This window comes from Hyla sarda, chromosome 5 (assembly GCF_029499605.1).
Source record: "Hyla sarda isolate aHylSar1 chromosome 5, aHylSar1.hap1, whole genome shotgun sequence".
Classification (NCBI taxonomy): domain Eukaryota; kingdom Metazoa; phylum Chordata; class Amphibia; order Anura; family Hylidae; genus Hyla; species Hyla sarda.
The window spans coordinates 94975035-94988081 of NC_079193.1; positions in this window are offsets into that span (position 1 = coordinate 94975035).

A 13047-nucleotide genomic window follows, 5' to 3' on the forward strand; every position below is an offset into this window, starting at 1 on the left:
AACCCTTCTCATTGGAGGTAGACGCCTCCTCGGTGGGAGCTGGAGCAGTACTCCTACAAAAAAATTCTTCCGGGCATGCTGTTACTTGTGGTTTCTTTTCTAGGACCTTCTCTCCGGCGGAGAAAAACTACTCCATTGGTGATCGAGAACTACTGGCCATAAAATTGTCGCTTGAGGAATGGAGGCACCTGCTGGAGGGATCCAAATATCCAGTTATTATATACACTGATCACAAAAATCTCTCTTATCTTCAGTCTGCCCAACGGCTGAACCCTCGCCAGGCTAGGTGGTCGTTGTTCTTTGCCCGTTTTAACTTTGAAATTCATTTTCGCCCTGCTGACAAGAACATTAGGGCTGATGCCCTCTCTCGTTCATCGGATGCCTCTGAAGTGGAAGCTTCTCCGCAACACCTCATTCCTCCGGACTGTCTGATCTCCACTTCTCCAGCTTCCATCAGACAAACTCCTCCAGGGAAGACCTTCGTCTCTCCACGCCAGCGCCTCAGGATTCTCAAGTGGGGACACTCCTCACACCTCGCAGGCCATGCTGGCATAAAAAATCCATCCAGCTCATCTCTCGATTTTATTGGTGGCCTACCCTGGAAGCTGATGTTGTTGATTTCGTGCGGGCTTGTACAGTCTGTGCCCGGGACAAGACCCCTCGCCAGAAGCCTGCTGGTCTCTTCCATCCTCTTCCTGTTCCTGAACGACCATGGTCTCAGATTGGTATGGACTTTATTACTGACTTACCTTTATCCCATGGCAACACAGTTATTTGGGTGGTCGTTGATCGATTCTCCAAGATGGCAGATTTTATCCCTCTTCCAGGTCTTCCTTCTGCGCCTCAGTTGGCGAAACAATTTTTTATACACATTTTTCTCCTTCACGGGCTGCCCACGCATATCGTCTCGGATGGAGGCGTTCAATTTGTGTCTAAATTCTGGAGGGCCCTCTGTAATCAGCTCAAAATCAAATTAAACTTCTCATCTTCTTATCATCCCCAATCCAATGGGCAAGTAGAAAGAATTAATCAGGTTCTGGGTGACTATTTGCGACATTTTGTTTCCTCCCGCCAGGATGACTGGGCAGATCTTCTATCATGGGCCGAATTCTCGTACAATTTCAGACTCTCCGAATCTTCCGCTAGATCCCCATTCTTCGTGGTGTACGGCCGTCACCCTCTTCCCCCCCTTCCCACTCCCATGCCCTCTGGTTTGCCCGCTGTTGAAGAGGTGACTCGGGACCTCTCCACTATATGGAAAGAGACTCAAAATTCTCTCTTACAGGCTTCATCCCGGATGAAAAAACATGCCGATAGGAAAAGAAGAATTCCCCCCATTTTTTCTCCCGGAGACAAAGTATGGCTCTCCGCCAAGTATGTCCGCTTTCGTATCCCCAGTTATAAACTGGGACCACGTTATCTTGGTCCTTTCAAAATCAAGTGCCAGATCAACCCTTTCTCTTACAAACTCCTTCTTCCTCCTTCTCTCCGTATTCCCAATGCTTTCCATGTCTCTCTCCTTAAACCACTCATCCTTAACCGCTTCTCTCCCAAAGTTGTTTCCGGGTCCTCTGACGTTTTTTCAGAGGTAAAAATTTTTTTTGGGTTGATTGGGAGAATTGCGGCCCAGAGGAGAGATCATGGGAACCTGAGGACAACATCCTGGACAAGAATCTTATCCTCAAATTCTCAGGTTCCAAAAAGAGGGGGAGACCCAAGGGGGGGGGGTACTGTTACGCCGAGCGCTCCGGGTCCCCGCTCCTCCCCGGAGCGCTCACAGCTTTCTCTTATTCGCAGCGCCCTGGTCAGACCTGCCGACCGGGTGCGCTGCGATAATGTTCCCAGCCGGGATGCGATTCGTGATGCGGGACGCGCCCGCTAGCGATGCGCATCCCGACTCACTTACCAGACCCGTTCCCCGTCTGTGCTGTCCCGGCGCGCGCGGCCCAGCTCCTTAGGGCGCGCGCGCCAGGTCTTTGCGATTTAAAGGGCCGGTGCGCCACTGATTGGCGCATGAGGTTTTAATCAGTACCTTCACCTGTGCACTTCCCTACTTATACCTTACTTGCCCTGCACTCCCTCGCCGGATCTTGTTGCCATTGTGCCAGTGAAAGCGTTTCCTTGTGTGTTCCTAGCCTGTGTTCCAGACCTCCTGCCGTTGCCCCTGACTACGATCCTTGCTGCCTGCCCTGACCTTCTGCTACGTCCGACCTTGCTCTTGTCTACTCCCTTGTACCGCGCTTATCTCAGCAGTCAGAGAGGTTGAGCCGTTGCCGGTGGATATGACCTGGTTGCTACCGCCACTTCAAGACCATCCCGCTTTGCGGCGGGCTCTGGTGAATACCAGTAGCAACTTAGAACCGGTACACCGACACGGTCCACGCCAATCCCTCTCTGACACAGAGGATCCACCTCCAGCCAGCCGAATCGTGACAACTGCAGAGCGCTGATTCATGCACCCACAGGATTACAATTAAGAGACTATCTATATCCACTCACCAATCTCTATCCCTGTGCCGCCAGGGTAGAGTGGGATACACACAAGGAAACCCCAGTGCCGCAAAGCGCATTGATTTTAACCAACTTGCTGCCGTATGCAGTATCCTGACCAGATATGAGCTATACAGAGACCTTGCTACTCAGACTATTTGTAATTAACCATACAAGGCATGAACTATACATCTATAAGCGCTACAGACTATTTGCCACACTGGGATGCCACTTTTTTACCCTGTATATTATAAGTCTATTTTATTTTATTTCCTTGTATGAATATTTTATACATTCACTACCTTGCTTATCGTGGTGAGTCCGATGTAAGGGCCCTACAAAGGAAACCACAAGTACTATCATTGTCATAATAAATTGTTTTAATTAATTCACTGGATCTACATAATTTTTTACATATATTTTATATACACCCATTTATTGGTGACAATCAAGCCCAGACTTGAGGAAAGTGTACCCCCCCTTTATACATTGTTCGCAGGTTGTATGGGATACACAACCTTTTTCAGATTAGTACTCGTCTGGCAGTAATACTATTGTCCTTATTGTCAGGTTGCAGCTACCTATACACGTTTAAAAAAAATATATATATATATTAAATGACATAATGGATAATTATTTAAATAAAATAATAATGAACATAAATTGATTGATGAATTCAAGAAAATTCAAGATGTAAAAATTAATAGGGGAATTAATAATGTGAAAAAATTGATATGTAATGAATAATGGAAGAATAAATATGTGTTAAAGTTAGAATTGATGTAAGGGGACAAGGCAGGGAAGGAAGAGAAAAGAAAAAATCTTTACTACAATGGAAAGTGAAAAAGGAACCAGGGAAAGCTGGGTGGATACAATATAAATAACTAATCATTCTTTGATATAGAAGAAAATAATTTCTGGCACAACCTAGGAGGTCACTCACAATACGGTGCTTGTTAGTGATAGCAGTCCCAAACCGGCATCCAATACTCCGTCTCATGCACTGATGGTGCTGCACATCGGTTGTAGCAAGGCAATCAATCTTAATCAGCAGAAGACAGATAAAATGGAGCACTCAACACTTTTGCAGATAAATCATGGAGACTTCTTTATTTGCGGGTTATACAGGACGGCAGTGAGGGATGCAGACAAGGTCGAATGTGCAGGGGGGTTAAACAGCGATCACACAGGGCGACGGTCCGTATCGCTCACTTGAGCTTCGTCAGGCCCCCGGCGTGTGACATCAGCGGAAAGGTAAGCTTAAATATCATGTGATCCATCACCATGGAAAACAATAAAATAGTTAACTCATTAAACACCACAGTGAACACATAGCTAAAACCAATCCTAATGCAGGTAACAGCATATTGAACTTATATAGATTATTATAGTATTACAGCAAATTCTTGCCGGTCATTAAGGCCTAGCGGCCCATTGGCCTCCAAGCGCCGGATCCACCGCGCTTCTTTTATCAGTAAAGTTTGGTGTCTATCCTTTCCTGGGAATCCACTCTCTACTCTCTCAATGGCAGCGAATCGGATCGCACTGACATTGCTTTCATGCACATCTGCCATATGGGCTATAAATCGTGCCGATCCGATTCCGGTCCTCAGAGATCAAAAGTGTTCCCTTATTCTATGGAATAAAGGTCTCTTGGTTTTGCCTATGTAGTATAAGCTGCGGGAACATCTCTAGTAGGTATTAGTCTAGAGGCATTTGGTACCCCCCTTTTTTCCTTAATTTACAAATCTGTTTAACTTTCTGGGGCCAGTTGATATATATGAAAAAGTTTTTTCCTGGAATACCCCTTTAAACTTATTCACAGAAGTGGGTTAGTTCAGATATCAGTATATTACTTTGTGTAGAGATCATCATATTATATGATATCCTATGGGCATATTATCTCTAGATACATAAAATGGGAATAAACCCTGCCCATTACTAACCACAACGTTGTCTGGTAAGATACAGTATTAAATATACTAATTATTAGGAAAACTTAAATGAAGTTTCCTCGTGGCAATTATTATGTCATGTGGAGGAGCAGAGATATCCAATAGACTATGCTATATGTAATATGATCATCGCATTGATCCCCATAAGACGCACTCAAATAAGCCGGTCTGCTCATCAACATGACATAACTGCCCACATTAAAATGAGGTAACTTAATCAAAATAAGAAACCTTTGTATCTTACCGAGAGCACTTCTGGATAAAAGAAAGATGGCTGCCTGGAGTCCATGGGAATGCCTGTAGTCATAACCGGTTAGCAGGGAAGAGTGACTATGGATTTAAATTCTCTCCCTGACTCTTCATGGCTCTGCTCCTTTAAGGTAGCCTCTAGGAACTTCTGTGATGAGGGTTGGGATGCATCTGTCTGTCCGTCTGTGTGTGTGTTATTCCCTGTCCTCCTTACCCCCGTTTTTAGCTTGTCTCCTGTCTAAAAGATCCACCCCACAAATATCAGATCATCCAATGATGATTGATGGGTGTGTATATGGAGATCACGGTAGTGGGTAGTGACATAACATCACAGCTAATCCTTAATTATAGCCGGTATATTCTGTATGATTAAATTCACCATAAGGGATAAATGTATCTATACCAGGTATTATGGCTACTATATTTTCATAATATGATATATTATTCCTGAGATTAATAATATTCATGAAATAATCCATCAGGCAACACCAATTATATGATTAAACATCTCACGCATTATTTATACACCTGAATACAACATTTAGTTATATAGCTGTATACACAATAATATTGCTAATGGTTATAATGCCCCTATCTATCAGAGTTATATATATATATATATATATATATATATATATATATATATATATATATGTGGTAGCCCTTGGGGGGTATTGGTAGTTGGGGTATTGTCTCCATATACCTCAATGACTGAAAGTTGTTGCGGACCTTGAAATAAATTAAAGTCTCTGAATTTAGGGTAATTATTGCAGATTCGTCCGGATTTAGGGGATGGATAAGGTCCGGTGATACTCGCGATCCTGAATATATCAGCCGTTGCCACAAGGCTCGGGCCTAACTCACTGCGATAGACAGCTGCGCAGATCCTGCTCTTTTGACAGCCCGGGAACAAGAGAGAGAACAATGGCCGCCGCTCCCTTATATGAGCAGCGGCGGGGCGAATCTGATTGGTCCGAACATCTGTCACTCACCGTTACACAGCCTGATGGGATTGACTACGTCACAAGGACCTCCAAAGGTCCTCAAGCAGAAATACCATAGAGTTCTCCTAATCACGTGACCCGAATGTCCTGCTACGCTATGGACAGGTAATTAACTATGTATATATATAAGCATGGATATAATATTTACATGCTTCCTAAGTAACTATTAGTGCAATAACCATCTGGACGAGAGGTGACCAGGGGTGAACTAGACAATGGGGACCCCGACGTCCTAGGGACTCTGGCTAAGGGGACCCATATACACAGGTACCAGATAGGATACGGTACCGGGACACCACACACATATATATATATATATATATATATATATATATATATATATATATTGTATAATAGGGCAAGATAGCATATTCATGCTACAAAGATCACATTATGAGATCATCTGTTTTTATGAAGACATTATATGTTAACTTTTTGTTCACCTTTGGCTGTCTACAACTGCTTATATTAACTGAATCCTCTCGGGGACATGTCTGTTTACAGACCCCAGTATCACTTAGCTCAATAAATACTAGAGGTAATGGGTTCAGATCTCAGCCAACACTGTTAAGATGTGAATACCTTGAGCATTTGTTTTTGAAGATTTTGTCATTGTTCAAGGTAGAGCACTGTCAGTAAACCATTGTCTTTATCAGACCCTTAGAAGAGATACACATTTGCAAACATTTAGGCAAAGTCTGTGCCCTTTCAATGAACTACACTTTAGCCCTATTTTGGGTCTTCTGAGAATGGAGACAATATGGAGGACATATTGCCCTGTTCTATTAAACATAGTGATTCATATTTGGGGCCTACGATAAGTATGACAATATTTAGTCTCAATTGCTTTAAACAGGCAGTCATATAATGGGAAGTAATAGAAAACATGATTCAGGACACATTAGACAATACAAGCCAGTATGTTTGTGACAAATAATAATGGGTGTAAAATACTAAAATATACAATACACTGATGGCCCATGCCCCCATGTATAGGTCTATGGCTCTTAGTAGCTTTACCCTGTTGCCTTTTTATGTTTGCTTTTTCAATGTAATGTTTTTTATTTTATGGCATAAGTTGAAATTATCCCCTCAGGTTGCGGCTAAGTTTAATTTTTTTTAATTCTGTTAGTGAAATTGCTCTTTTTTTTACCTGGCTCCAAGATATGCAATACATTTGACTGACAGAACAACTTTCTACGAACAGGTTTATGTGCAGATCTCATTTACAACTGAAAGCAGCTTTAACCAAAATCAGTCACATAAACCTTCTCTTCCCTTTAGGCTTTGTTCCTGTGTTTGGGTAATAAAGAAAACTACAAATATAAGTGAATAAATTAAAAAAAAAGTGTGCATTGGCCCTCTAAGTAAACTTTTCAACATAAAGGAGTACCCTGGTTTACTAAAATGCATTGCCCATACATAGAGATGCATGGACGGGGCATGTCGGCCAGCGCTTTGTGCTATGGTCGAAACAGCGCTTTTCATGTAGGGAGCGGGGGCACCATGCAAGAGATCACAGGGGTCTGACCAGTTGGACCCCCCGTGATCAGACACTTATCCTCTATCCTTTAGATAGGGGATACATTTTAGTAAACCAGGGTACTTCTTTAATGAAAGCAGTAAAAGGCAGCATTCTGCATATGGTCACAATGTTTACTATTATAAGACAGACTGTTTTCAATGAGCAGGAACTTCAAGGCTCTGTATTTGAACAATGGAACTCAAAAATTGCAAGAGAATACTGGCAGGTACAACTAGAAAGAATATTTGCCCTAAGCTTTAACTGACCTCACATTAGAATAAAATGGGTGCCAGTGTGTAAGAGGACAACCTGACTGTTCAGTGTTGTCTCTTAGAAATGGAAACTAGGATTGGGAAAGTTGGATTTCTCCTTTTCTTCTGAGTGTGTAAGAGTTGTCGTCCCCAACTTTTTTGTGCCAACTATCAAAAGAGAAATCATGGAGAAAAGTTATTTGACGGACAAAGAATAAAGGATATAGTAGTGCTAGCCTGGGTACAGCAGGGGGGAGGATGGCAGGATAGAAATCGATGAATGGATGACAGAGGGGAAAATGTGGTGGATGCCACAAAACAAAAGCCACCTATACCTTAACTGAGCGGATTAGATGTGCTTAAAATAGAACAGGTATGATCTCATCTACAGACCAGTTCATCAACAGGGGACTTCCGGCAAATCCATATCCTGATCACTGATGACTAGCGCAGGTCTTGGGCACAGAAGTTGCAGAAAAACTTAAAGACATATCATGGCACCAGAGCCATCATTGGATGTACACTTAAAATATGTTTATAGTATTTGTAATCTGTTTTAAAAGGAATTTGTCATTACTTTCATGCTGCATGAACCGTGAGTAGTTCCGGTGGCTTCTGCCAACCCCTCTGACCTTGAGAGATAGATTTCCCTATACCAAAACAGGAAAAGATCAATCAGGGCTGGTGGGGGGAGAGAAGCCACCAGGGACCACACCATTGACTCATGGGGTCTGCATGAAAGTGATGGCAGTCTCTATTATAAAAATAAAAATAAAACTGTGTAAGCGGGCAACATGAATGCCTATGCATAATTGTAAATGTAAAAGAAGCTCATTATCAGGTTTTGGAAGAAAAAAAATTGTTTCCATCTATTAGAACATTATATTTTCTAAGGTTTACTGCAGAAATATTTTTAGGAATAAATCAACAAAGAATAATCTATGTTTTCGGAAATAGCCTCCCTTGTTCTAACTTATACTTTCATTAGGAAGATTTTAGAAGGGAGGACTTCAAACTGTGTCATAAATTAGGAATCTATTTATAGAAAGATGTGTTGCAATAACACTATACTGTAAAAAGGATGATTCACTGGTTTGTAAAATACACTGATATATTTTTTATGCACACATTTTTTTTCTTTTAAATATGGACAAAAATGTGCATGTAAAATGAAATATATCTGTACATTTTACGATATCTGAACTTAGAATTTTCAAATACTTGAACAAAAATTTCCAGTAAATGTTACTTCCCCTCAATTTTCCTTATTAAAGGAAAAAAAATATTGATGGTCTATCCCCTTCCTGATCAACTGTTGCCAGAGCCATGTCTCCAATCAGCTCAGAGTTTTCACCGTGATGGTTCTCATTAGCTCCGATGAGCTGCCAGGACACTTACTTTTGTTTTAGACACCGTGATCAACTTTGATCGCAGCATCTATAGGGTTAATGCCAAGCATCAGGCCGATCTGCGGTGCCCGGCATTAACCCTGGGCCCTGGCTGATGATAGCAGTCGGGACCCACGGGGTTTGAAGTGTACTAAACTCGTGAGCATGCTTCAAACCCTGCTGACGGGACCAGGGCGTACAGGTACGCTCTTGGCCCCCAACAGGTTAAACTAAAACCTGACCCTCGCAAATGGGAGTAGGTTGGGGTTAAATTGGCTATCCTATATTTTTAGTGGACATATTTTTGGAAGTTTGGAAATTTTGTAGTAACATACTGTATATCCCATAGACTTGTGAGGGACTTGAAACAAAAACCCCGACCCTCACAAATGGGGGTGGGAAAAGGTTAATTAACCCATCCTATATTTTTATTTGACATATTAGTAAAAAGTGAACCAAGTTTCATGGAAATATCTTTATCCATTTGGAAGTGATGCTGGAACACACACACAAACACACACATACACAGGGGGCATGACAGCTGGAAAATGGGGGTGTGGCCATCAAAAAGGGGCGTGTTCCTGACATTTTTTTAAAAGTCCCAACATATTTACTAAGGTTTCCACAGAAAATGTGGTGGATTTGAGCTGAGGAAAACCCTACAGATCAGAGGATGTATAAAAAAGCAAAGTGTAGGGAAAGTGGAAAATGTAGGGAAACCTTAGTAAATATTGTGAAAAAATATCTGTTGGGGGGAAAAAAAACACAAAGAAAACTACGATCCACTCTTAGTAAATCAGGGCCATTGAGTTTTATTTATATAGATAATGTAAACAAGAATAAACAAACATTTGTGGTATTATCATATGCATAAATGTCTGAGCTATTTTAATATAACCTTAACCTCTTGGGGACACAGGGCATATGCATACGCCCTGCACCCCCCTATCCTTAAGGACCCAGAGCGCACCTGCCGCTCGCCGGGCGGGGACCGGACCAGGATGTCTGCTGGATCATTCAGCAGGCATCCCGTGCTAACGCCTGGGGGTGTCCTGAGATCAATTCAGATCAGTGATTTGCGGCGATTCTGGGTCAGTCGGGTCCCCGGTGACCCAGAAAAAAAGGGTGATGTGTGCCATCTGAGACGGCACCTATCACCCTTTAGCACTGGTGCCACCACACAATTGTCCTGATTTGTCTGCCTTTACCGTAGGGTGAGAGCAGGTGCCATGGAGTTAGTATCTGAGTTGGGGCCCCTGATCCCCACCATCGACAGCAGGATCAGGGCCCCAGGAGCGGAGTCAGTGGCGGAGGCAGGCAGGAGGATCCAGTGTGCGCAGCAGCAGGAGGTTAGGCTGGCCTCCTGCTGTTGCTTAGCAACAACTCCCAGCATGCACAAAAGGGCATGCTGGGAGTTGTTGTTATGCAACAGCAGAAGGCACAACTACAACTCCCAGCTTGCCCTTTGGTAGTTTGTGCATGCTAGGGGTTGTAGTTATGCAACAGCTGGAGGCACATTTTACCTACATAACTATAAATCCCCCAGCATGCACTGACAGCCAAAGGGCATGCTGGCAGCTGCAGTAGTGTGCCTCCAACTGTTGCACTACAAGTCCCAGCATGCCCTTCGGCTGCAAGTGCATGCTGAGAGTTGTAGTTTTGCAACAGCTGAAGGCACACTGGTTGCGAAATGCAGAGTTTATTACCTAACTCAGTGTCTCAGTAACTCCAGTTGCAAACTACAACTCCCAGCATGCACTGTTAGACCGTACATGCTTGGAGTTGTAGTTTTGCAACAGCTGGAGGCACACTGGTTGCAAAACACTGAGTTAAGTAACAAACTCCCAGTGTTTTGCAACCAGTGTGCCTCCCTCCAGCTGTTGCATAACTACAATCCCCAGCATGCACGGCAGGCAAAGGGCATGCTGGGAGTTTTAGTAGTATGCCTCCAGCTGTTGCATAACTACAAGTCGCAGCATGCCTTTCGGCTGTCACTGCATGCTGAGAGTTGTAGCTTTTGCACCAGCTGAAGGCACACTGGTTGCAAAACACTGAGTTTGTTATTTAACTCAGTGTTTCGCAACCATTGTGCCTACATCTGTTGCAAACTACAACTCCCAGCATGCACTGATAGACCATACATGCTGGGAGTTGTAGTTTTGCAACAGCTGGAGGCACACTGGTTGCGAAACACTGAGTTAAAGGGGTACTCGGCCCGTAGACATCTTATCCCCTATCCAAAGAATAGGGGATAAAATGTCTGATCGCGGCGGGACCCCCGGGATCTTGTCTGCAGTACCCCTCTGTCATTACTGCACAAAGCAAACTCGCTCTGTGCGTAATGATGGGCAATACAGGGGCTGAGGGGCAGAGCCCTGACATCATGATGCTCCAGCCCCTGTATCACCCGTCATCACACACGGAGCGAGTTAACTCTGTGCAGTAATGACAGCGGGGTGCTGCAGCCGAGATCCCGGGACCCCCGCAAACAGACATGTTATCCCCTAGCCAAACGGCATACTGGGAGTTGTAGTTTTGCAACAGCTGGAGGTTTGACCCCCCCCCCCCCCCCCAAGTGAATGTACAGGGTACATTCACTCTGGCGGGGATTTACAGCAGGGCTCGAGTCCTGCAGGAATGCACAGGAACGGCGTTCCTTTGCTTTTTCACTGGAGGAACGCCGTCCCTGTTACATTAGTCCTGCAGGACCGACCTCTGTTCTTACCCTCCAGCCGTCTCCTCCTCTGGCCCAGACTGCTAGATGTTGGAGGTGTAGGACCATCACTTGTTGGGGGCGGAGCTTAGCTGTGGAGGAGAGGAAAGATCATGGCTGAAGGACCTGCGTGATGCTGTGGAGGAGGCGGGGCTGAGCTGGAAGAGAGGTCACATGTCACTCAGGTAAGGTAATTACATTGAAGGAGGTTTGTTACAGTGTGTCACCCCAGTAGTAAGGAGATTACATGAGGAGGAGGTTTGTTACAGTGTGTCACCCCAGTAGTAAGGAGATTACAAAAGGAGGAGGTTTATTACAGTGTGTCACCCCAGTAGTAAGGAGATTACATGAGGAGAAGGTTTGTTTCAGTGTGTCACCACAGTAGTAAGGAGATTACATGAGGAGGAGGCTTGTTACAGTGTGTCACTCCAGTAGTAAAGAGATTACATGAGGAGGGGATTTGTTACAGTGTATCACCCCAGTAGTAAGGAGATTACATGAGGAGGTTTGTTACAGTGTGTCACCCCAGTAGTAAGGTGATTACATGAGGAGGAGGTTTGTTACAGTGTGTCACCCCAGTAGTAGGGATAATACATGAAGAGGAGGTTTGTTACAGTGTGTCACACCAGTAATAAGGAGTTTACATGAGGAGCGGGTTTGTTACAGTGTGTCACCCCAGTAGTAAGGAGATTACATGAGGAGGAGGTTTGTTACAGTGTGTCTCCCCAGTAGTAAGGAAATTACATGAGGAGGAGGTTTTTACAGTGTATCACCCCAGTAGTAAGGAGATTAAATGAGGAGGTTTGTTACAGCGTGTGACCCCAGTAGTAAGGAGATTACATGAGGAGGAGGTTTGTTACAGTGTGTCACCTCAGTAGTATGGAGATTACATGAGGAGGAGGTTTGTTACAGTGTGTCACCCCAGTAGTAAGGAGATTACATGAGGAGGTTTGTAACAGTGTGTGACCCCAGTAGTAAGGAGATTACATGAGGAGGAGATTTGTTACAGTGTGTTACCCCAGTAGTAAGAAGATTACATGAGGAGGGGGTTTGTTACAGTGTGTTACCTCAGTAGTAAGAAGATTACATGAGGAGAAGGTTTGTTACAGTGTGTCACCCCAGTAGTAAGGAGATTACATGAGGAGAAGGTTTGTTACAGTGTGTCACCCCAGTAGTAAGAATATTACATGAGGAGGTTTCTTACAGTGTGTTATCAGGATGATAGGGACATAAGGAGGTTTTTGTTACAGTGTATTATCAGAATGATAATCCCTTAATAACATTGGGGGAGATATATAAAGACCTGTGCTGAGGAAAAGTGGAGCAGTTGCCCATAGCAACCAATCAGATAGCTGCTTTCATTTTCAGAGGCCTTTTAAAAAATAAAAAATAAAGAAGCTATCTGATTGGTTGCTATGGGCAACTGCTCCACTTTTCCTCTGCACAGGTTTTAATAAATCTCTCCCACTGGA